We start from the raw sequence: 22,582 nt of genomic DNA, 5'->3' as shown, positions 1-22,582 counted from the left end.
ATTTACAGTCGGCTCTAGAGAGAGTTTAAACACAACAGAAATCCATTAATGTTCTTCTGCGGGAGCTCCGCTTCCCTGCCCCTCTCTTCCCAAAGCGGCCTTGAGAAACCCGGCCTCGGGGGGCTGCCCCGCCGCTCTCCGAAAGGGCCAGGAGAGTCCCGCGGCCGCGGCGCCCTTTCGCAACGCTTTGGCCGGGTCGGCGACGAGGGCGAGGAATGGAAGAAGAGGAAGAAGAAGAAGATCCCGGCAGGTCGGGTGGCCAATAATGTGAAGGAAAGGAGGAGGGAGGGAGTCCATATGAGGAGAGAGAGAGAGGGAAGGGGGGGGGGAAACACCCCTCTGGTCTGGTCGGGGCTGCTGGTTGGCTTGTGGGTTCCCTCTGCGGTTACTGCGTGCAGCAACTTTCGAGCGCGCACTTCTGAAGTCACCCAACAGTCTGTGGCCGCCGGGTGAGTCACGCTGCCAACTTGGGGGGAAAGATCTGAGGCAATCTTCCTCAGATTCAGCCGCCGGGGCCCGGCTGCTCAGCTATGGTTTAACCACAGCAGGTGGAGCTCCGCTTTCGGGACCATCGTTTGCTTTCTCTCCTCCGCACCCTTCGCTCCCTCACGGCCTTCCTCTTTCCCTCCCCTCCTTTCTCGCGCCTCCAACTTCGTTACAACACGCGAGGGGGGCCCGGCCGAGTTTCCGCTTCTGCCCCACCAGAAGACTAGCAGAACACGCGAACAAACACAGGCACGCACGCACACACGCAGGCAGGCAGGCGGACGGGCGCGCAAGCGGCCTCAGAGTCAAGAGTTAAAAGAAGAAGAAGTAGGAGTCGCTCAGACGAGAGAGCCTGCGCTCCTCCCAAGGTCCACGTTCCCCAAGCGGAAGGAGTCTTCACGTGTTCACCAGACGCCAACGGCGAGCTTTCCCGAAGGCTCCTGCCTAGGGAGGCCAGTCTCTCCAGCTGTGTGTGACCTTCTGTGAGGCGCTGTTTGTTTGCTCATGCTGGTCTCAAAAAGCCTGGTCTGTCTCTCTCTTTCTCTCTCTCTCTCTGCCCCCTCCGCGCGCCCTCCTCCTCCTCCTCCTCCCTCTCGCCTTCTGGCTCTATGAATGGAGATTGACTGGAAATGAATTTGCTTTTACAGTAAGAGAGTCCGGAGGAATGCCATTCCCTTAGCTCTTTTGCATAGGGGAAGGCGCCGGCCAATCAGAGCCCTTTCCGGTATTCAGCAGGGCGCGGCTCCAACCCGCGGGCTCCTGGAATTGGCCTGCGCACAGCCGCTGGAAGCTACTGTAAAAAGCCAAAGGGAGGCCCGCGTGTCAATGGGACGCCGCGATTACCGCAGCGCGCGCGAGAAAGAACAAGCGAGCAAGCGGCAGACCTGTGGGCGGCGGCTGCGGCGTCTTGTGCGAAGCCTCAAAAAGGCGGGCTGAGGGAGATGCGGGGACAAGAGTCACGCGCCAAACGTTTTCCTCGTGCGTGGGTGGGCCCCCGCGGGACAGTGAAAAGGGCGCGAAAGTAGCTCCCGAGACTCTCAGTCGCCTGACTGGCTTCGAGAAGGAAGCTCATCCCGCACGGACCCCGAGCACCCCCCCCCTTAGCCAGGCTTTTTCAACAGTCACCAACCCACACGAAGCCTAGGCCAGATCCCACGCCGTGCCTGGGCTGGTAACCCCTCTCAGCACGCGCAGCTGAGGGAAAGGCGATGGGCGGTTTTCGCTTCTTGTGGAAGTAAAGCGAGATATATCGCCTTCAGTAAGAGCTGCCGCCTCCCCTTCCAAGTAGTATTATTTTACCCCGATTCAGTATGTGAGCACCCACAAAATGCAAAGTTCTGGGCAAAGGTTCGCCTGATGAATATTTGCCTATCGCACAGTTGTTTACCAGGATGGGGAAACCTGCCCCCGTTCGGGTGGTTTCACTCCAGTTCCCATCTGCTCCAGCAGCAGGGCCAAATATTTGGGGCAAGGGGAGCTGGAGTCCATTCACATCTGCAGGGCCGCAGGTTCCCCACCTCTCTGTGTGAAAGGCGTGAAGGGCCTGCAAGAAGAAAAAAGGTGGCAGCCCTCCCCTCAAACGAACAGCACACACTTCCTGCCTCCCTTTGTGCAGAGCACGCCAAAGATTGCTATTTTACACTTTTCCAGACACTCCTGGATTAAGTGCAGAGAGGGATTTTTTTTTTAAAAGGTCTCACTTCCTTTCTCCTCTGATCTGTTCCTCACATCTCTAGAGATTATGCCCAAATTTCAATATGCAGCACACCACACTGCAGCCCATGTTCTTTCTGAGACTATAAAAAAATGCTTTGAAAAAGTTGGCCGGGGCAATCATAGTCACTGAGGCGTTTTATAGATCAGTCACATAGATAGTGGTGTTTTGTCAGACTTTGGCACTGCAGTGGAGGGCCAGCACTGCAGGGGAGTAGTTTTGAATCCATGGCAGTAGAGGGTGGGGAAATGGAGTCCCAGCTCTCCTCATAGAGAGCCAGTGTGGTGTAGTGGTTAAGAGTGGTGACTCGTAATCTGGTGAACCGGGTTCGCTTCCCTGCTCCTCCACATGCAGCTGCTGGGTGACCTTGGGCCAGTCACACTTCTCTGAAGTCTTTCACCTCACAGAGTGTTTGTTGTGGGGAAGGAAGGGAAAGGAGAATGTTAGCCGCTTTGAGACTCCTTAGGGTAGTGATAAAGCGGAATATCAAATCCAAACTCTTCTTCATACTCCCCGCCCCCACTCTTTGTCTACAGGCCTTCACTAAGTTCAATGGAACTTGCTCCCAAGTGAGTTGAGTCAAGGATTGCAGCCTTAGCTATCTCACTTTTTCATTTCTAGAATGTGTTGGAGTGCAGCTCCCTTGGATCATAAATGTGCTCCAGAGTTGAACCCTAGCACAGCACTTGGACTGGCTACCAGCTGTCAGCATGAGAAGCAATAGAGCCCCGCTAATAGGAAGCTGAACTCAGATCTGGGAGCCAAGGCTGACCGGAAAGAATTTGCCAAAGGCAATGAGCCCATTTCTTGAGTTGAGCGGCATGGATCCAGGTCTCTCAATTAGTTGGATCACACGCTTTCAACTGTTGAGTGATGGCATGAGCCTTAAGATGCCAATTTTTATAAGGAATGCCAATTATTCTTCATTGTGACAGGTCTATATTACATTATGTTCCTGATTCCAGACTCAACAATGCCTCAAATCACCTTCTCTTTGATTTTTTCTTTTTCTTTTAAAAAATAATCTGGCAGTCCTGCTCAACACAGGCTATAGTAATCAGAACTATACTTTTGATCAGGCCAAATGAATTCATATCTGAGGCAAAAGCACACATGAAAAGATAAATGACATTTCTTTAGCACCCTGGCACTAGGTTATAGAGCAGCAAAGCATTTGGAAGTTTATGCTGAATGGTGGCTGGTCTCATAGTGATGTAGTAATTAGTGTGCTGGACTACAGCCTTGGAAGACCAGGGTTCCAATCTCCACTAGGTTACAAACCTTACTGATCTTTTAAGCCAATCCAGGGCTGCCAACTTGAATAAAATATCATGGGGGCCCAGGTGACCCATGCCCCCACATAATTGATCACATGACACATCAATCACATGTGCACACACACCATTTGAATGGGAATGCCCATCAACTTTGTGGGGGCCCAGCCCCCTCAAATATTTTATTGTGGGGGTCAAAGCCCCCAAGCCCCCAAGCCCCTGGGAATTGGCTCCTATAAGCCAGTCACTGTCCTGCAGCAACACTGGGTTGTTGGGAGGATAAACTGGAGAGCCATATATCAGTTCATTGGAGGAAATGTAATAAAATAAAAATAACAAAGTGCCATAAATATAAGCTTTTCTGCCATGGTTCTTTATGGAAGTGAGTGTGATGTAGTGGATAGTGCTGGCAGTGGTGTGGCATGGGGGGGGGGTCAAAAGGGGCAATTGCCCTGGTGCAAAATTGTTAGGGGCGCAAAATTCCAACACCCAGTTATGCCTCAGTACAGCTGCGTGTTTCCATCACTGGGCCCCGCTGATAACGGCTTCTCCATGCAAACCAGGAAGTGACCTACCCAGACAATGGAACGACTCTTCTTTTGTGTTCTACACACCCTTGGCACACCCTTGAAATTACCTGCAGTTGAATTCCAGGATATGTAACAACTAGCTAGCAGTGGATTTGTATGAACCAGGGCTGGGGAACCCTTGGCCCTCCAGATGTTGTTGGACTGTTGCTCTCCTCATCTGCTGACCCAAGGCTGATGGGAGTTGGAGTCCAACAGCATCTGGAGGGCCAATTTCCCCCACCCCAGACATAAATGAATGGAATTTCATGCATTAGTGGAATCATTCTCTTTGCCACTTGCCACTTACCGGTACATCAATGCTCAGAACATACCTAGGCACACACCACAAGCCCATGTCACTGGGGCTTTCAATCCCTCTCCCCAAATTTCTCTACAGGGAGACAGTTTATTAAGCTTAAGGGAGAAAACAGAAGGCCCTTCAGAATTAGATGAGGATCTCATCTTTATTGATCAGCTTGGTGTGTTGCTTAAATTGTAGCCAAATGCTGCAGCTCAGGAGGGGGAGAGTGCTGTTGCGCTCCTGTCCTGCTTGTAAGCTTCTCATGGGCATCTGCTTGGCCACTATGAGAACAGGATGCTGGACTCGATGGACCTTTGGCCTGATCCAGCAGGGCTCTTCTACAAACTATCCTATTTGTGTGTGTGCATCATCCCTAGATGCTTGCATTAAGCGGCTGACATTTCTGAAAATCCTTTTGGCCCCTGCGATTTCTTCTCCGTAACCGAACATTTTACCCCACTGCATGCTATCTTCACTTGTTGACGGGTATCTTGGTCCAACCAAGACTATGATGCTAGTGCTCCTCCTACCCCCTGGCACAAATTAGCTTAACTTACTATAGCATGGGACGCGGGTGGTGCTGTAGGTTAAACCACTGAGCCTCTTGGGCTTGCCAATCAGAAGTTCGGCGGTTCGAATCCCCACGACAGGGTGAGCTCTCGTTGCTCGGTCCCTGCTCCTGCCAACCTAGCAGTTCAAAAGCACGTCAAAGTGCAAGTAGATAAATAGGTACCACTCCAGCAGGAAGATAAACATTGTTTCCGTGTGCTGCTCTGGTTCGCCAGAAGTGGCTTAGTCATGCTGGCCATATGACCCGGAAGCTGTATGCCAGCTCCCTTGGCCAATAAAGCGAGATGAGGGCCGCAACCCCAGAGTCGGGCACGACTGGACCTAATGGTCAGGGGTCCCTTTACCTTTACTATAGCATGCAGTTGTTGTTGTTTTTTCTAAAAAAATTGTTTAGGGGTACTCTCAGTTTCCTACTCATATTGAAATACTGCCCCTTAATGAGGCCTGCCTTAGATTCACAAAATGTTTAGGGGTATGCGTACCCCTGCGTGCTCCCAGAAAAAAAGCACTGAAAGCATGAAGAGATCAGAATTTTTACTCCCTTAAGAAGCCTGGGCAGGCCAAATATAGCGGGATGGGGGAAGAGGAGAGAGAGCAAAAGGGAAGATTCCAACTCCTGCTTTTCTCAGATTATCGGGGATCACGGAGGCAAAGCGTGTACGGAGGGAAGAGAGTGGGGAGGAGGAAAGGGGAAACAGTTTCCCAAGAAGGGTAAAAGGCACGTTAAGTTAGCAACGTCCGTTGCACAAATCTGCAACATGGAAGAGAAACCGCAGGGGTCTGGCGCGGGGGCAGGGAGGAGGAGGAGTGGGCCTGGTGCAATCGCAAAGAGGAAGCGGCTTTCTCTTCGAAGCTTGTTGTTTCCTCGGTCGCTGGAGCTGCCCGCAGTTGCATTGCGCAACCGACTCCGGAAACCTCTAGCACCAAAGCAGCCCGCTTTGAGCAGCATCCAAAGCCTGGCCGGGGCTCTCTTGCTGCAGGGACGCGGAGCGGACGCTAGAGGGCGCCCAAAGCCCTTGGCCTTCCCCTTGCCGAAGCACTGGAACAAATGCCGCGGCCCGCAAAGCAGCTTAAGAGAGAGGGAGGGGGCCGGGACAGTCCCACCTGCCGATGTCCCCCGAAGACCCCGTCGCTGCCTTCCCCTGCTTAAACCTACGTGAGCTGAACGGGTGTGCGCCGGCGCGATAAAGGCGGGCAGAAGCACACTTTGCTCTGTCTCAGCGCTGCATAGATCTCTGCGCTGGGGCAAGCGCGGCTCGCTGCCTCTCGCCCTGCCTTCCGCGCACCAGCCCGGACGGATGCGCCTCCCTCGCTCTCTGCAGCCGTGAAAATAAGCCTGGCGCGCACAAAAGCCCGCTGATTCACCCGGCCGATCAGCACACAACTCAGCCGGATGATGAGCAGCGTGGCATCTAAATCTCGGGAGGCTCAGCCTTCATTCTCGCCCCAATCCCTCTTCCCATTGACGAATGTTGCAACTTGGAGAGGTTTGAGCACGGCTCCTCCGAGCTGTCATCGGGGAGGGATCAGGAGGGCGGGGAGCAGATTTCAGGTGCGATCATGACCTTTTCTCTATAAGATCCCTTAAACCAGGGAAAGAAAGAAAGAAAGAAAGAAAGAAAGAAAGAAAGAAAGAAAGAAAGAAAGAAAGAAAGAGAGAGAGAGAGAGAGAGAGAGAGAGAGAAAGAAAGAAAGAAAGAAAGAAAGAAAGAAAGAAAGAAAGAAAGAAAGAAAGAAAGAAAGAGAGACACGTCCAATAACAGTGTCTGCATTCGAAAGTGCAAAAGAGCTGCGCCTAGATTTCCGCCCCCTGACAGCAGGCCGTTCAGGGCGCACGAGCAGTGAACGTGGTCAACTGCAAGTTTCCACCAGTAATTCTGGACTCTCTGGTGTTCACGGGTTTAAGGGTGCGGAGGGGAGACGTCTTTAGAGGGCCACGTGCGCCCTGCCTTGTCTCCCTTCCAAAGGCGGTGAGCCATCCGTGCTGCGCCTAGGGTGCCTCCTGCTTTTTCTGCTGAGTCGGACCCTGGCCCTCGGCCCCGGAGGCACCGCCGCTCTTCCTTTCCACTGTGCACTTAAGCCCACTTGTTCACGTCACTGGTGAGCCTCCCTAACCCTTCTCCGAATAACTGTCTTGTTCATGACTGATGAATCAAGTTATTCACGTCAAGTTAAACATTACTGTCCGCCCAGGAATGGCAAGTATTTCTATAGAAGCCAGCTGGGCCTCGCCCTCCTGGACCAAAGACAACAGGACGCGTTCTCTGCGCACACACGATACCTTTAAAGCGCAGTCGATGCGCACAAAGTTATGGGCGCTGTGGTTCACCCCTCACAGAGAGACCACCCCCAGCAGCCCGTATCCAAACTCCAGTGCCCAGAATTCATTGAGGGCGAAACTTGCTTCGAATGTGCTTTGCAGTGTGTACGCAGAGCGCTGCAATCCGCGGTGCCTGACGGTCTACTTTAAGTCAACAGAGGAGTCCATGGGTTGTGCAGACTGGAAGAATAAACTTGGAACCGAGTGCCAAATCGTGCCCAATCATGTCCGGTTTCTTGGAAGAGTACTTTAGGGAGATCAGGAATTCAACCCATTTTTTTTTTAGGTAAAGCGGGCCGGGTGTCTACACGGATATGGCCCTGGAAGGTAACGTGAGGATGGGCTGTCAGCTACTACAGTTCTTCGTTTATTCGCTGGGGGCAACGTGCATTTTACATCTGATCCTAAGCATAAGCAGCCCCCTTAGCGTCTGGCTATAATCCTATACACGCTTACCTGGGAGTAAGTCTCATTCAACTCATTGAGGCTTACTTCTGAGTAGGCATGTTTGAGGGGGAGCTGTCAACAATGTCCCAAGCGCTTCAAAGACGTACTCTCAGCTATTATCACTACTCTAATAACCGTAGAGTTATCCTCGTATTTTTTTTTGGGGGGGGGGGGTGGAGTGGACGGGCGGGCGGGCGGTAGAGGATGAAAGATTAATGACTCAGGCGACATTTGAGCAGCGGTCTTTCTGGCCTGTTCATCGCCCCCGCCACACACGTCCCATATTGGGAAGTGCCCTCGAATTTACTGGCAACTCATCTTAGGATCCTCGCTCAGTCGCCCCATCAAATCTTAACTCTGTTTATTTTCGAGAGACATTCCCGTTGATTTAAAGGAGGGTTTTCTTCTGCGTTAGGATGCTTAGGACAGCAGCTTTGTTTTTCGTTTTGAAAAAGCCCATTCTGCAGGCACCAGAGCTTCTCCTGCACGGATAGAGTTCCACGCCATCAGCACCACATCTACCCTCGCAGGGCAAAGTCAAGGCCGCGCAGTCGTCCTTGGAACGCGACCCTCCCGGGCCGATGCCAGCGCAGGGCGCCCCTACGACCCCCCTTTCTCCAAATGCGTCCCCATAAAACCCATACAAGTGGATGGGAAGCGGGCGAGGAGGGAATTGTCTGGCCTCTGGGGGCTTATAGCCTGCGCCCCAGGTCAGGATAGGATCACCCCTTTCCTGGAGAGCCAGTATGGTGTAGTGGTTAAGAGCGGTAGTCTCGTAATCTGGGGAACCGGGTTCGCACCTCCGCTCCTCCACCTGCAGCTGCTGGGTGACCTTGGGCCAGTCACACTTCTCTGAAGTCTCGCAGCCCCACTCACCTCACAGAGTGTTTGTTGTGGGGGAGGAAGGGAAAGGAGAATGTTAGCCGCTTGGAGACTCCTGAAGGGGAGTGAAAGGCGGGATATCAAATCCAAACTCTTCTTCTTCTTCTTCCCACTTGACCTAAAACTGCGGAAGAGGAAAGCGGAAGGAACTGGATGGATGGATCGGAGTTCAAATGGGAACTTTGTGGGTCTGAGGCTTTTGGCGCCGCAAGAGCCGAAAGGAACCGCCAGCGAACTCGGTGCGTCTGGAAGGGAGAATCCTAACACGTGTCGGAGCCCCTTACAACTCCATCCAGTCGCCCGCCGGCAGCTTCTCAAAACCTCTCCGCCCTTTATCATTAGGAGCTGAATTAACGCTTTAAAACCCGGACGGTCCCCTAAACACCTGGGTCTATCGATCCTGTAGATTTCAAGTAAATTTCCTTCCAATTGATTCCGGGCTTCCTGCGCTAGAAATTAAGAAACCACGTCATCACCTGCATCAACCTTGCGAGGTTAACTCGCTCAAGGCGACCCACTGAGTTTAGGGGGAATGGAAAGCATGCTTCATCCATCCCCCGCACCCAAAGCGAGGGAGACCCTCTGTCCGGGGCGTGCTCCCCGCGCCCCAAGTCCAGAGTTCCAGTTTAAGGGCGCCCTATAGATCATGCCGATGGCTTTCCAGGGGATGACACGGAGAGGGCGCACAACTTCCTGGTGGATCCCAAAGCTGCGCAGCCCAGGAAATTTCACGCATCCAAATTGGTTACCTAAACCCTACCCATCCACCCCAAACTCAGAAATGGCACGAACTCTAATACTGGTGGATTTCGGAGCTTCCTTTCCCGTTGATTTTAAGAGAGAATTTAAAAAAACACACACAAAACTTCCTTTCTTTTTGCAGACTCGCAAAGGGCTTTGTCAAAAGAATCCGGTCGTTTTTGTTTTTGAATGGAGTGGAGACGCATTTCAGTTAAGCAGGTGTGGTATCGATGGCCGTCAAATAAGTCGATCCCAACCGTTTTTGCTTAAAAGTGGCGGCGAGGGTGGAAAGGGGACCCTGAAAGATTTTTGCGTTGCATTATCCTGACGCTGTTTAACTTCCGCGCAGGTTTGAGATGGCCAAGGATCCGCCGCGCAAGCCGACTCGGGCGACGTCCGCGGCTTAATCGACACGTTCGCGGCCCCTTTCGCTGACGCAGATTGCCAACCCATTTACTTGCAAAGTATCTCTCGCTGATGTCATGAAACTTACACCCAAGTAACGCGGATGGAACCTGAGTCGAAAATTATTGCTTTTCCGAATCTGGACTGCAACATTTAAAACCCACATTCATCCTGTTTTATATACTGTATAATATAGCATATACACAATAAACATTGGTTTGGTTTATTTTATTTTTTTTAAAGAAACCCTCTCTTATTTAAACCACAAGCTAATTGGCTTTCTCTTCATGGATGCTAATTTGCTTTGTTTCCTTACTTCATTTCCCAGACAAGAACTAAAGGGGAAAAAACAGCAACTCCAAGTGGGAATGTTCATTTAAGTTATAACCATACAGTATTATGATACATGGAGGTGATGGGTTTGCAAAAAACTATGGATCGTGCGGAGTTCGTGCAGAGCGATCCTGTGGAGGTTTACTCGACCGTAAATGGCTTTAAATTGAAAAGAACTTGAAAGAGTATTTGCCTCCTTTCAGGGTTAATTAACATGATCAGTCCCATCACACACATTGGACGAATGTTCTCCGATTATTTTTTTAACACTTACTGAACTTTACTTCGTGTAGAACAAAGAGTCTTGCAGCTCCTTGAAGGCGGATAGATTTATTGTGCCGTAAGCTCTCTAGAACCTACTTTGCCTAGTCTACGGAATTTCATGCCACAGTAAATCTATTAGTCTTTTAAGGTATCATAAAGACCCTGGTTTTTGTTGAAAAATACTAACACAAAAGTTGTCACTTCGGAATAGTGTGCTTGTGGAGTCTAGCCTTTTAAGGCTGTTTTATTTCTTTTTTAAAAATGGTTTGTGACTCACCTAAAAGTTTAGACACGTTCTTAATTTTGTACTTTCTCTTTTCATTCAAGCAGAAAATCCCCGATCTCTAATGTAAAGGACAGGAAGAAAATACTTCGTTTTAGAAATGCTTTTAAAAAGATATTCAGAGATTTTCCTAAACCTCTTGCCCGAAAGACAGTCATGCCGCGCAGAGGAAAATAACGAAGGAGCTTGTCTGAAAGACCCCGGGGTTTCAAGAGAAGAATGAATATCAGTTCCCTGGGATGGGGGTGGGGGTGGGAGGGAGAAACCCCAGAGTAGATCTAATGTGAAGGGCTCTGGCAATTGCGAAGCCGATTTATAAATTTCTCGTCCACACCGAATTCACAGGCTGTCCTTAGGAATGCTAAGTTAGCTAGGCAGATCCTCAGTCCGAACCTATGCATGTTGACTCAGGAATAGGTCCCAGCGAATGCAATGGGGTTTATTTTCACCCTCTCTTGCTCAAATAAGGCTGCACCCCTATGCACACTTAGCTGGGAGCAAACCCTATTGAAATCAGTGGGATTTCCTTCTGAGTAAACATGGATAGGATAGGCTTCCTGAGAAGCGCGTTCCAGGTGCTTGCATCGGGGTACGGCGCTGAAGAATGCCGGAATTGCGGAATTGCGGAATTGCGGGCAGGCGGGTGGGGAGGAAGCCGATCAAGATCCCAATTTCTCAACCAAGGAGTTGACCCCAAAGACAGGAAGCGGCCTCTTGCACGGTTGTTGCCCCCCCCCCCATCCTAAGCTCCACTCACCCACACAGGTAGAATAGAAATTTACACCCAATAATTCTATCTCAAAACTGTGAAGGAGAAGCGCAGTTATAGAAAAGACCCGCAGCCCTTGCGTTTGGGTTCGCGTGTGGAATCAACCTGCCCTCGCCTTCCATTTTAAAGACGCAAACCACAGAAATCAGCAGCCCATGGCCGCCAATGGGGACCTTTTCCCTCCGAAAGGTCTTAGGGGCTGGGAGAGGGGCGTTCTCTATTCCGATCTTGGTGATACAGTGAAGAGATAAGTCGCCTCCATCCCTTCTGTTGTCTGCACAGAAGAACCGCCCTCCTCCAAGCTTAATAATAATAATTATCACAATCACAATAACAACCATAACCTACACACAAGAAAGGTAGGTCTTTGGAACATGGATTCGGAGGTGTAGTTTGGCCCTGACCACATTTGCATGTACATTTCCAGTTGGTTTATGCGCAGAAAGCGGAAGAGGAGAAAGTCATAGAAGTCTGCAGGGAAAAAATGTCAGAAAAGCCACTTCCGGATTGATAGAGGACACGACCTCCCAAAGTAAAACAATTCCTCTGAAGGGCAGCACTTTTTGCTGTTGTTTTCAATGCAAGAAACTATCACCATCTATCATGAAGATTTGGAGGAGTTGAATGTTTTCCTTTTCGGAGAGAGGAAGAGCAAATTGCAACTCATTGCCCGAACACTTTGCCTTTGCTGCCGCGCCTCCTTAGCCTCCTACCCGGCTCTCAGTCTCTGTTTTATTACAGCGGAGAAGAAACCACAGCTAAAATCTCCGAGCCATTAAGGAATTTTTCTGTCACAGAAGATTACTCGGATGCAAAGCATCCAGCTTTTAGGTAACAAAGTTAAGGCAAGCCTTTGGAAACATGAGAGACCAACAAATAGGGCATGTGACAAAGAAAAGTCAAAAAAGGGAACAGGATTGTAATGGAAGCCCCTGTTCTGGTCTGCCAATACCACCAAGGGATGTGTTGCACAGAATGGGGTCCTTAACGCCATTAAAATGGCGTGTGGCACTGGGTATACTTTACAGAAGCAGCAAAGTAACTTATCCCTTGAAAATGAGAAGACAAAGGGAGAAAAAGTAAAAGAACCTCTTAGTGACATTTCCCCTTTCTTGGAGGTTTTGAACAGTTGTTCCACTATATGCATGGTTGGGAGGATGTTTCAGGATCATTATCAAGGGCTCCCCAGAAATGCATCAGAGTTCAACCAGTAATGGCTGAGAAGTGTTTCTCACCCCTTTGATCCGCAGGGAAACAACAAAGAACCCTCTCAGATTACTGTGGTGCAAGGTTTAGTCCATTCCTCAAAGTGCATGCACCCTTGAATCTAATTTAGAACATGATGCAGAATCTTCTGCAAGGTGCTGGGGCTCTGTGGCAGATGTGCAGCGAAGGCTTTCCCCAATGGCAGAAAAATTTGAAGGCTGCTTTAGGATTTTATTGTTAGGATGGATCAGCTAATCCAACACTTTTACAGCCTACTCCTAAATCTTTGCCATTAGATCTTTCTGTTTATGACACTGGCGTAAGAAGACCATGGTGAAGGGGGCATGCTGGCAAGCTCTGAGGTCCTGCACAATCATAACTATTATGCCATAGTCAGAACACATTACATACAATAATGCATTCCCACTGCAACTGTGGTATTTGAGAGAGGTGAAAGGTACTGAGAGCATATAGCCCATTGGGCCTCAGCAACACAAAGCTACAATTCAGTTTCATATAGTCACAGGGCTGGTGGTTCACACATGAAATCATTTAGCTTTTCACCTCTTCATTACTCAACACTTGGGGCCTGGTTCACAAAACATGTCCATCACTTGACGACTGCAGAATCCACTGAGGTCTGTCTATAAACTATCACCTACCTACCTACCTACCTACCTACCTACCTACCTACCTACCTACCCATTCATCCACCCATCCTACGTACACACTCAATGTTCCATACCCCCTCTGCATTTCAGTGGAATCGCTCCCTGCATACAACCCTAAATGGGATGTGATATACAGGTGTGTGCATTTTTCACTTGCCATTTTTAAAAATCAAAAGCAGCCCTTTCTTCTCCCACCCGGGCAGATCTTCCATTTCCTGCCACCCCCACCCCCACCCCCACCCACCCTTTGAATTTCTGACATAAAATTGAGTTTTGTACATTCTGGTTTATGACAGGAAGGAAGGAAGGAGCCAACCTACCAACCAACCCCAAGGGTTGGTGTCATGCTGTTCAAGCCAGAAGTGGGGGATCCACAGCTGAATTCTTTTTGGGGAAAGTGGTTGGATGCTGCCTGATCAAAGTGGGTCAGGCCAAATCAAACATCCGATTCTCTCCCCACCTCTCTCCCTCTTTCTCTCCCCCTCTCTCAAACACACACACCATATTCTCTGACTCTCTCTCATACTCACTCCCATTAATTCATTCTTCCCCTCCCTCTTTCTCCAGACAAACCTTTCATGTCCTCTTTATGAGGCACAACAGGTACAATCTTAGACTGATCCTTAGAAGGAGCCACGTTTTGCCGAGGCTATTTGCAATAGCTTCCCACAACATCAGCTGACTACATCAGAGAAAGGGTACAAAAGCCGTACCAAAATCCACATTAACCACGGTCGACGCCACTAATGCATCATTGCAGCCACAGTCAAAGCCACAAGTTAATCTCGTAAACTGTTTCTCTTCCACTTAACATTTCACCTGCTACTGACTACCCAGCCACTCTGCTGCCGCTGGCTCAAATGATGTATCTTTGGCTAGTCATATTTAATAGCCATTTCCCTGTATGGATCAGCTTCATCTGTTTGACAGTAGTGGTGCATATGCAACAGGATTTGGAGGAAGTGTGTGTGTGTGTGTGTGTGTGAGAGAGAGAGAGAGAGAGAGAGAGAGAGAGAGAGAATGAATGAATGAATGAATGAATATGCGACATGCCTGGTACTGGGTGAGGCCTGCAGTAAGCTATGGAGATGCCAGGAGGGAGAGAAGAATGGCAGGAGGGGTAGGAGAAATTGGAATGCGTCATGAAAGGTTTTCCACAAGTGAACAGTAATTTGAGATCTATGATAATGGATGAGGGGAAACTGGGAAAAGCTATAATGGATGGAGATATTTGGGGCAGCATGCATACACATGGGATGCAGGGAAGGGATATGGGGTGCGTGACACAAAGAGAGGATTAGGATGAAGAGAAAGAGATGGAGAGCTACCTATGTCACCCTACAGACTCTGCCACTTTTGGCTCTGTCTCTACCTGCCATCGGATGTGAACCTGATGGATTTTTCCAGTCGGTCAACAACCCAACACAGCGATGAGTTCCCTACCCATATTCCATTACAATATTTGTGGTTTTATGGAAGGCTTTTTGAAAGGATTGCTTTTCAGTCACAGAAGGAAGAGAGTATGCATGCTCACAAATAAATATGTTAAATGTAAACATTACTAAGGTGCAATTCACTAAGACCTCCATATATTTCAATTGGCTTACACAAATCTCCCACAGAAAAAAGCCAACACCAGATCTGAGTATAAGCTGTACTTGAGAAACTGCTCTGTAGCACATGGATCCTAAGCATGCCTATATAACATTTCCATTCATTTCCATGAGTCTTACTTTTAATTGATCTTGATTAGTGATAGAGTACAAGTAATTGCATTCCCTTTCCATTTTTATTTTACCTGTAGTATTTTTCTATTGCTCACATCCCTTTGGACCCCCTACAGAGCTTGTGTTAAAATCAGCCATTTGGAGAAATGGGCTATGAGACATTGGACTATTTAAGAACCATTTCATATAACCAGGGCTAAGATAATGAAAGTTCCGCTGTGAGTATGGAGAAAATGTGTCTTTCCATATGTTGGACTACAACTCCCATAATCCTTGACCATTTGGGTTGGGGCTGATGAGAGTTGGAGTCCAATATCAGGAGGGGTTCTACTATGTGGCTAGACACTTAAAAATCCAGTGTATGAAAGTCCTTTGGCTGACTGTAGGGGTATGTATGTGTCATCTGATGTGGGCAGAGAAGGGTTAAACCACCCCTCCCTGTACACTCTGTTTCCAATGAGAATTAGGCCCCATGATTAGTATTACATTATTATTTTTTAAGTTCCAGACGTGGTTATTTACCACATAATGAAAGCCATGTCTAGCTTGGCCCTCATCAGTCATTCAAGTCAATGATGCTCTGTTCTTTATGTCTTGGGATGTTTGAGAACATATTTTAATTGCTCTTTATGGACCTCTCATCTCTGCAGTAATTTAGATTGACCAGAACAGTTTCCATACAGTGGTAGCTCCAGTTACATACGCTTCAGGTTACATACGCTTCAGGTTACAGACTCCGCTAACCCAGAAATCGTGCTTCAGGTTAAGAACTTTGCTTCAGGAAGAGAAAAGAAATCGTGCTTTAGTGGCGCAGCAGCAGCAGGAGGCCCCGTTAGCTAAAGTGGTGCTTCAGGTTAAGAACAGTTTCAGGTTATGAACGGACCTCCGGAACGAATTAAGTACTTAACCCGAGGTACCACTGTACTGGGCACTGGTAGTCTGTATTACAGGCCTGTTACCCCAGAAGTGTGTGATTAAAAGCTGACTTGAAACTAACATGACTAACTGAGAGTCCAAGTGGGCACTCTCAGTTTAAACCTGGCTCCGCACAAGCCCACAACAAACCTTCCTTGACTTTGATGGTAGTAGAATTGCAACATTCGGGTCTAATCTTCTATCCCCATCTGTCAAAGCTGTGATCTATGTGCATGAAAGTGAAGGAAGAGATAGAGTCTCCTATGAATAAGAGACGGGAATCTCAATTTCTCTGAGGAAGTGAAATTCCAGTCTTTTTGAGAGGAGCTTAAACGAACCATTGCTACCTTCTTATCATTCAGTGCATTTGCTTCCTAACATTGATAGAGAGCCTGATGGGTAGATACAACTTCTGTTCCCTGATTCAAGTGGATCTTTTGTGTTATTCTCCACAAAATCCAGAAACAGCCCTGTGTAGTTTGGTCCATTGTGGAGGAGGCAACCACTTAAACATATAGTAGCATGCAACCAACCACAGTTTCACAAAATAATGAGTTGGTCCTAATAAACTATCAAATAAATTAGGGTATTACCCTACAGAGACTTACCAATGTTGTCCAGGGACCTGAGCATGCCCAGTGGGAATTGAAACTGGCTTTCTTTGTAAAAGGCTTCTGCGCAACATCACACACCTTTAAAACACCCTTCTGAGTTTGAAAACCAGTATGCCACACATGATGTGGAGAGTCAGTCTTAAACTCAGGTCCATAGTTATATGGGGGGGTCTGAAGAACCAGTTGCATCATTCTCTGTACTGTGGGTATTGTCCTTAACAGGGTTGCTCCTGACTTGTATTAAAGTAAGGAAGAGAACCAGAATGCTTGCATGAAGTTAGGTGGAGAATGGTCTTGCAAAGAGGTCTGGGAAGTCTGGCGTTGGATCTTCTGCATGGATTTACCACAAAGCAGCTATTATCACTCTTCAATGAAGAAAAGCAGAAGCAGCCAAATGAATTGGCTCTGGGTCTTGGCCAGGCTAACGCATAGTTCGATGAAATCTCAAACTGGGATTTCTATCCTGATTCTAAATAAGTTCAAGGTATTACAAACAAAACAGGGCTGAAAAGCAAAATATTTAAAATAAGCTCCTTTTATTCCCATCAGCCTGACTTCTGTACAATATGCTTAAGTCAGGGTTATAAATTAGCCTCGGTTCAAGCGCATTTTTGCTTTATCTAGCTTGTAAACACACTTTTCAGCTTCAAAAATGGCAACATTTTAGTTGCAACCTAAATCTGGCACTCATTTTGTTTGCATGGTGTAAAAATATGAATGAGAAGGATTTTAGAACGTAGCCTGCAAGTTAAGTATTAGGATCACAAAACTGAACTTCAACAAAGCAGAACAAACTGAGCAAATTCCAGCTGTTGTTTAAGTATTACACAAATAACGCTCTGCAGTTTCAGTTTTTCCTGATATCTATCAAAAGAAACATTTGAAACTGAGAATTCTGAGCTATTGATCCTGAATAATATTTATCAATTGAAATGTAAATGAAACAGCCATAGGTCATAACTCACCTTTTGTTCTTATAATGTTTATTATAAGTGTATATGTATTTCTAAGAATTTTATATATCTATTTATCTATATCTATATATTCACCCACAGAAGCGCTGTAGAGCATATGCAATGTTCTCTTATGCTGTTACTTTCACCGGGACCTAATACTAAGTTAACACTATACACGTCTAGTAAGAAGTAAAGCCAAATAAGTTCAATGGACTTGACTCTCAGCCTTACAGTGCAAACCTATGCATATATACTCAAAAGTAAGCCTTATTGCTTTCAATGGGCTTTGCTTTCAGGAATGTATGCCAAGAATTGCAGCCTTAGTGTCGTGAGCAGTAGTTTTGATACTTAGCACATGCATGGCCTCAAATTTAAGACATAACAGATTTCTAAATACATATGTCAGGACAAGGGAACCAGAATTACAAATATTCAGCACTTCGAATGGGGTCAATATATTTAATCTATTTAGAATTAACAGCACAAACCATCACAATGGGTTTCCCCAAAGGCAAACAACTTGTAATTTTAAGAAATCTTTCAAAATATTGTGGTTGTTAATAAACGCAGAGCTAGTTTTCTTTAGCAGTTCCACTAACTAAAAGCCATTCACCAGATCAGTCAGTCCCCATTATTGTAAGCAACAGAGAATTTTCTTTTAACAAACGCATCCCATAGAAAAAAATAAATAAGCATTTACCAAAGATGCCCGTCATTGCTCTGTTTTTCCTCATCAGATACATGGCCCAGGATAGAGGGGATGGCATGCCAAACTGTCCATGATTCATGGTCACCTTCAGTAGGATGAGAGCTAAGCAGGGTTGCCAGACACAGCAAACGACCAACAAAAACTAAAGAAGAAGAAGGCAGCTCTCTCTCTTTCCCCCTTCCCTCTTGTGCTACCCCAGAGATCTTTATTTAACACAAGCAAATTGAAAAAATGGCATGCAGTCATGCTTAGTGTGTTGTTTTTCACTAACCAAACTCACAAGAGACTTCACTTCTTTTTTTGCCTCAGGCATTTATAGACTAGTAATTTTTATTTAGCTACTCAAATGATTCCCCCCACCCCACTGTCCATTGGCCAATTAGAGTGGAAAGGCTTAATTGTGAGAGGTTTCACTATGATTGGTTAAAGTAAAGATACACACTTTGGATAAGATAATGTGCTATTTTTGAGTTATTTTCTTTGGGAAACTTAGCGTCTTACATCGATAGAAAGCAGGATTGTCATTTTTCAGTGGTAGGCTCATTATCCCTTCAGCTCTTATCAGTCTCAAGACTAGATGCATTTCTGAATGATATGCTTTTTATCCTGAACAGGTGAACCACATAAAGAATGCTGATAGTGAATTTTTGAGGCCAATGTAATTCAATAGGTAAAATAGACTTTCACATAGTGGATACGTCTTAACTTGAAATCTATGGGGCTATGGTCCCCCATGCGATTCTGCACATTTTCATTGAAAACCTATGAGCATAACAACTTCTTAACAGCTGGATCCACAAAGCAATTAAGATGAATTCTTAAGGTCATAGTTAGATCCCTGCTCAGGTTGCATCTAGGCTAGACTACTGCAGTGTGTTTTATTTTGGGCTCCCACTGAAGGCTTCTTGGAAATTTCAATGAGTCCTAGCAGTTACAGCTGCTGTGTTGCTAACTGGGACTGGCAGAACTGGACCAGTTGGTGACCCATTTCAGAATAATATGTGCTTCCTCATGAAGCTACCTTATTCTGAGTCAGACCATTGCTTACCGTAGATTAGGAATGGGAAATCTATAACCTTTCAGATGTTGAATTCCAACCTCTATTAGCTCCAGCTAGATGGTTACAGGAATAATGCAGTGCCTAAGAACATATGCTATGAGCAAGGAAGCCTGATTCAAAATCTCACTTTGGAAGATTTGGAAGAAGATGGTTGAAGATGATGGGAATTGTAGTCCACCAACATCTGGAGGGCCACTGATTCCCCAATCATTTTCTAGGCAATTTCATATGTTTGGGTGAAGGACCATAGTTCAATAGTAGAGCACAGTATTCAATCCTTGCTGTCTTCAGTTGAAAAAAAGCCCACTCATAGAGCAGATGATATGAAAGGCCTCTCTCTGGTACCCTGTGGAGCCATTGGCAATCAATGTAGACCAGTGGTTCCCAAACCTTTTCCTCACATGGACATCTTGAAAATCGCTGATAGTCTTGGTGGACCACTTAGTGATTTTTCTGCCTTTAGTAGCAAATGTAGTATCCTGTGCTAGATACTGTACCATTTTTAATTGTGTCTATCACTTCTTTTATTTCTTATGCTGCATTTTATCAGATTACAATTTGCATTCACAATACAATTAAAAGACCATTAAAATTCATAGGAATATTTCATGCAGACATGCTGCGGGCCACCTGAACAAAAGTCATGGACCACAGTTTGGAAGCCCCTGGTGTAGACAATGGACCACCAGCCTGACCAGGCATAAGGCAGCTTTCTATGCTCCTGTACACACTTGCTATGCACAACCAGGGCCACTTGTCCATTGCTGCCTTCCTTCCTGGTAAAGAAAATGTTGCATTATTTTGCCTCCTGGATTTTTAGTTTCTTTCTCCCCTGCATTAAGGGAAGAAAAGAAAAATATCTTTGCAAGAAATATTATTCACTTCCCCAGAAAAAAGTATGGGAGGGAAAGGGAAAGGAGGTGACATGCATGATACCACACACATCCTCCGCTATCTTTATATCAGTTGCATAATCTTATGTTGTAATGTTATTTAACTGTAACAGAAAGGGTTATTGAGGCCTGGGGCAAAAGTTTTTGCAACTATATAGCAAGGTGTTTCCTGGGTTTTCAGACCCTGTGGTTCAGCAAAGGTGCAATAATAACCCATCTGGTAAAACCGAGATAAAGTTTTCCTCAGGGCTATGCTGTTATCTTTGAGATAACTAGGCAGGCCTTCTACTTAAATGTGGGATTTGGAATTCAGAGATCCTATCCTCCATCTGGTACGTAGGCTGAGACCCTATCTCAAGCTTGGACTACTGCAATGCGCTCTACGTGGGGCTACCTTTGAAGGTGACCCGGAAACTACAACTAATCCAGAATGCGGCAGCTAGACTGGTGACTGGGAGCGGCCGCCGAGACCATATAACACCGGTCTTGAAAGACCTACATTGGCTCCCAGTACATTTCTGAGCACAATTCAAAGTGTTGGTGCTGACCTTTAAAGCCCTAAACGGCCTCGGTCCAGTATATCTGAAGGAGTGTCTCCTCCCCCACCGTTCTGCCCGGACACTGAGGTCCAGCTCCGAGGGCCTTCTGGCGGTTCCCTCACTGCGAGAGGCCAAGTTACAGGGAACCAGGCAGAGGGCCTTCTCGGTAGCGGCGCCCGCCCTGTGGAACGCCCTCCCATCAGATGTCAAAGCGATAAACATCTACCTGATATTCAGAAGACATCTGAAGGCAGCTCTGTTCAGGGAAGTTTTTAATATGTGACATTTTAGTGTATCTTTCATCTTTGTTGGAAGCCGCCCAGAGTGGCTGGGGAGACCCAGCCAGATGGGCGGGGTACAAATAATAAATTATTATTATTATTATTATTATTATTATTATTATTATTATTATTATTATAAGATTTTTTGTGTGTGCTTTCTCTAGTTTCCTCTATCACGGTCTTTCAATTTCAAGCATATATTTTGAGAATGCATATGCAAGAATATGAAGTCAGTGCACAAAAATCCAAAGGTTATAATAAAAATAATAATTATATTATTTGTACCCTGCCCATTGACTGGGTTGCCACTTGCCCTTCATACCCTTATTCTGGGTGAATTTGTCATTATTTGCTGCTCAGGGCACTCCTGAGAGCCACTGCATTGTAGTGGATAGAGAGTTGGACTAGGACCTGGAAGACCAGGATTCAAACTTCAATCAGCCATAAAGCCCATTGGGTGACTTTCAGCCAGTCACTTGCTCTCAGCCTAGCATACTTCGCATGTTGTTGTGAGGATAAAATGGGGAGGAGAGGCATGCATGCCCCCTTAAGCTCCTTGGAGGAAATGTAAGATATAAATGTAACCAACCAACCAACCAACCAACCAACTAACAAACAAACAAGGTAAGCACTGCGAAGCCCTTATTACAGCACTCTCTTCCATTTATTTGCTATATCTAAGGGCCTCAGTTAAAATGAGTAAGCTCTGCCTGTCCCACACATGCTGGTGATTCATATCAGCCACAGCAGTAGGGAACAGCGCGATCTGTTCCCACAGAACTCAGATTATCAAACAGTAGCTCAAATAGCAGTACAGTGTTATCTCTGTTTACGAATTTAGTCCGTTCCGGAAGTCTGTTCTTAAACTGAAACCGTTCTTAAACCGAGGCGTGCTTTCCCTAACGAGGCCTCCCACCGACGGTGCCCTTCCACTGTTCGGATTCTGTTCTTAGACCGAGGTAAAGTTCTCAAACCAAGACACTATTTCCAGTTTTGCGTAGTTTGTAAACTAAATTGTTCTTAAACCGGACTGTTCTTAAACCGAGGTACCACTGTATTCCATTCCTATAAAAACAAAGCATAACTAAGGTGATCATATTGGGCAAATCACCAGCACCCACACTACTACCCCCACCACATCTCTGCCATGTTTTGTTTCACTGCCAAGGGACTATAAACAACAACAACAACAACAATTTCTGCCATTAACAACCCAACTCTGCACAGCCTTGCTATCTGGTAATGGGCTGTTGCTGTCGACAGAGCAAGACTCCCCCAGATTGATACTTTATGGTGGGTGTATTCTGCAACATGTAGTACATTGACAGTGGCTTTATTCTGCTTTGGTTTGTTCTGCAATGCTTCCTCCAGTGCTAGCACATTATTGCTGTCTTGAGGGGCTATCGAACATCAAAAGAGGGACAAAAATAAAGCAGAACACTTGTGGTATGAAAAGTTAAGGGATTTCAGCAGGACGTTATGGGATATGCACTTAATGGTAATGAAGCAGTGTGATTGCCCCAAAACTTTTGCAGGTGCAAACAGTTTTTAAAGTAGAAACACATATGACTGCCTCAGTAGCACCATGAATACACAATTCACCATGAATACACAATAAAAAGGATGCCTGGAGAGACTCACAGCAATCCAGGC

General features: G+C 46.7%; 1 protein-coding gene across 3 annotated transcripts in view; it reads right to left on the bottom strand.

The window, feature by feature from the left end:
* The window catches only part of RUNX1 (RUNX family transcription factor 1), a 176,051-nt gene that overhangs the window by 85,090 nt on the left and 68,379 nt on the right, over positions 1-22,582 (bottom strand). The window lies entirely within an intron of this gene.

Source organism: Podarcis gaigeae (assembly GCF_964106915.1).
Source record: "Podarcis gaigeae genome assembly, chromosome: 4".
Taxonomy (NCBI): domain Eukaryota; kingdom Metazoa; phylum Chordata; class Lepidosauria; order Squamata; family Lacertidae; genus Podarcis; species Podarcis gaigeae.
Note: the sequence above shows the minus strand (reverse complement) of the source record. Positions and strands in the feature narration are given on the sequence as shown.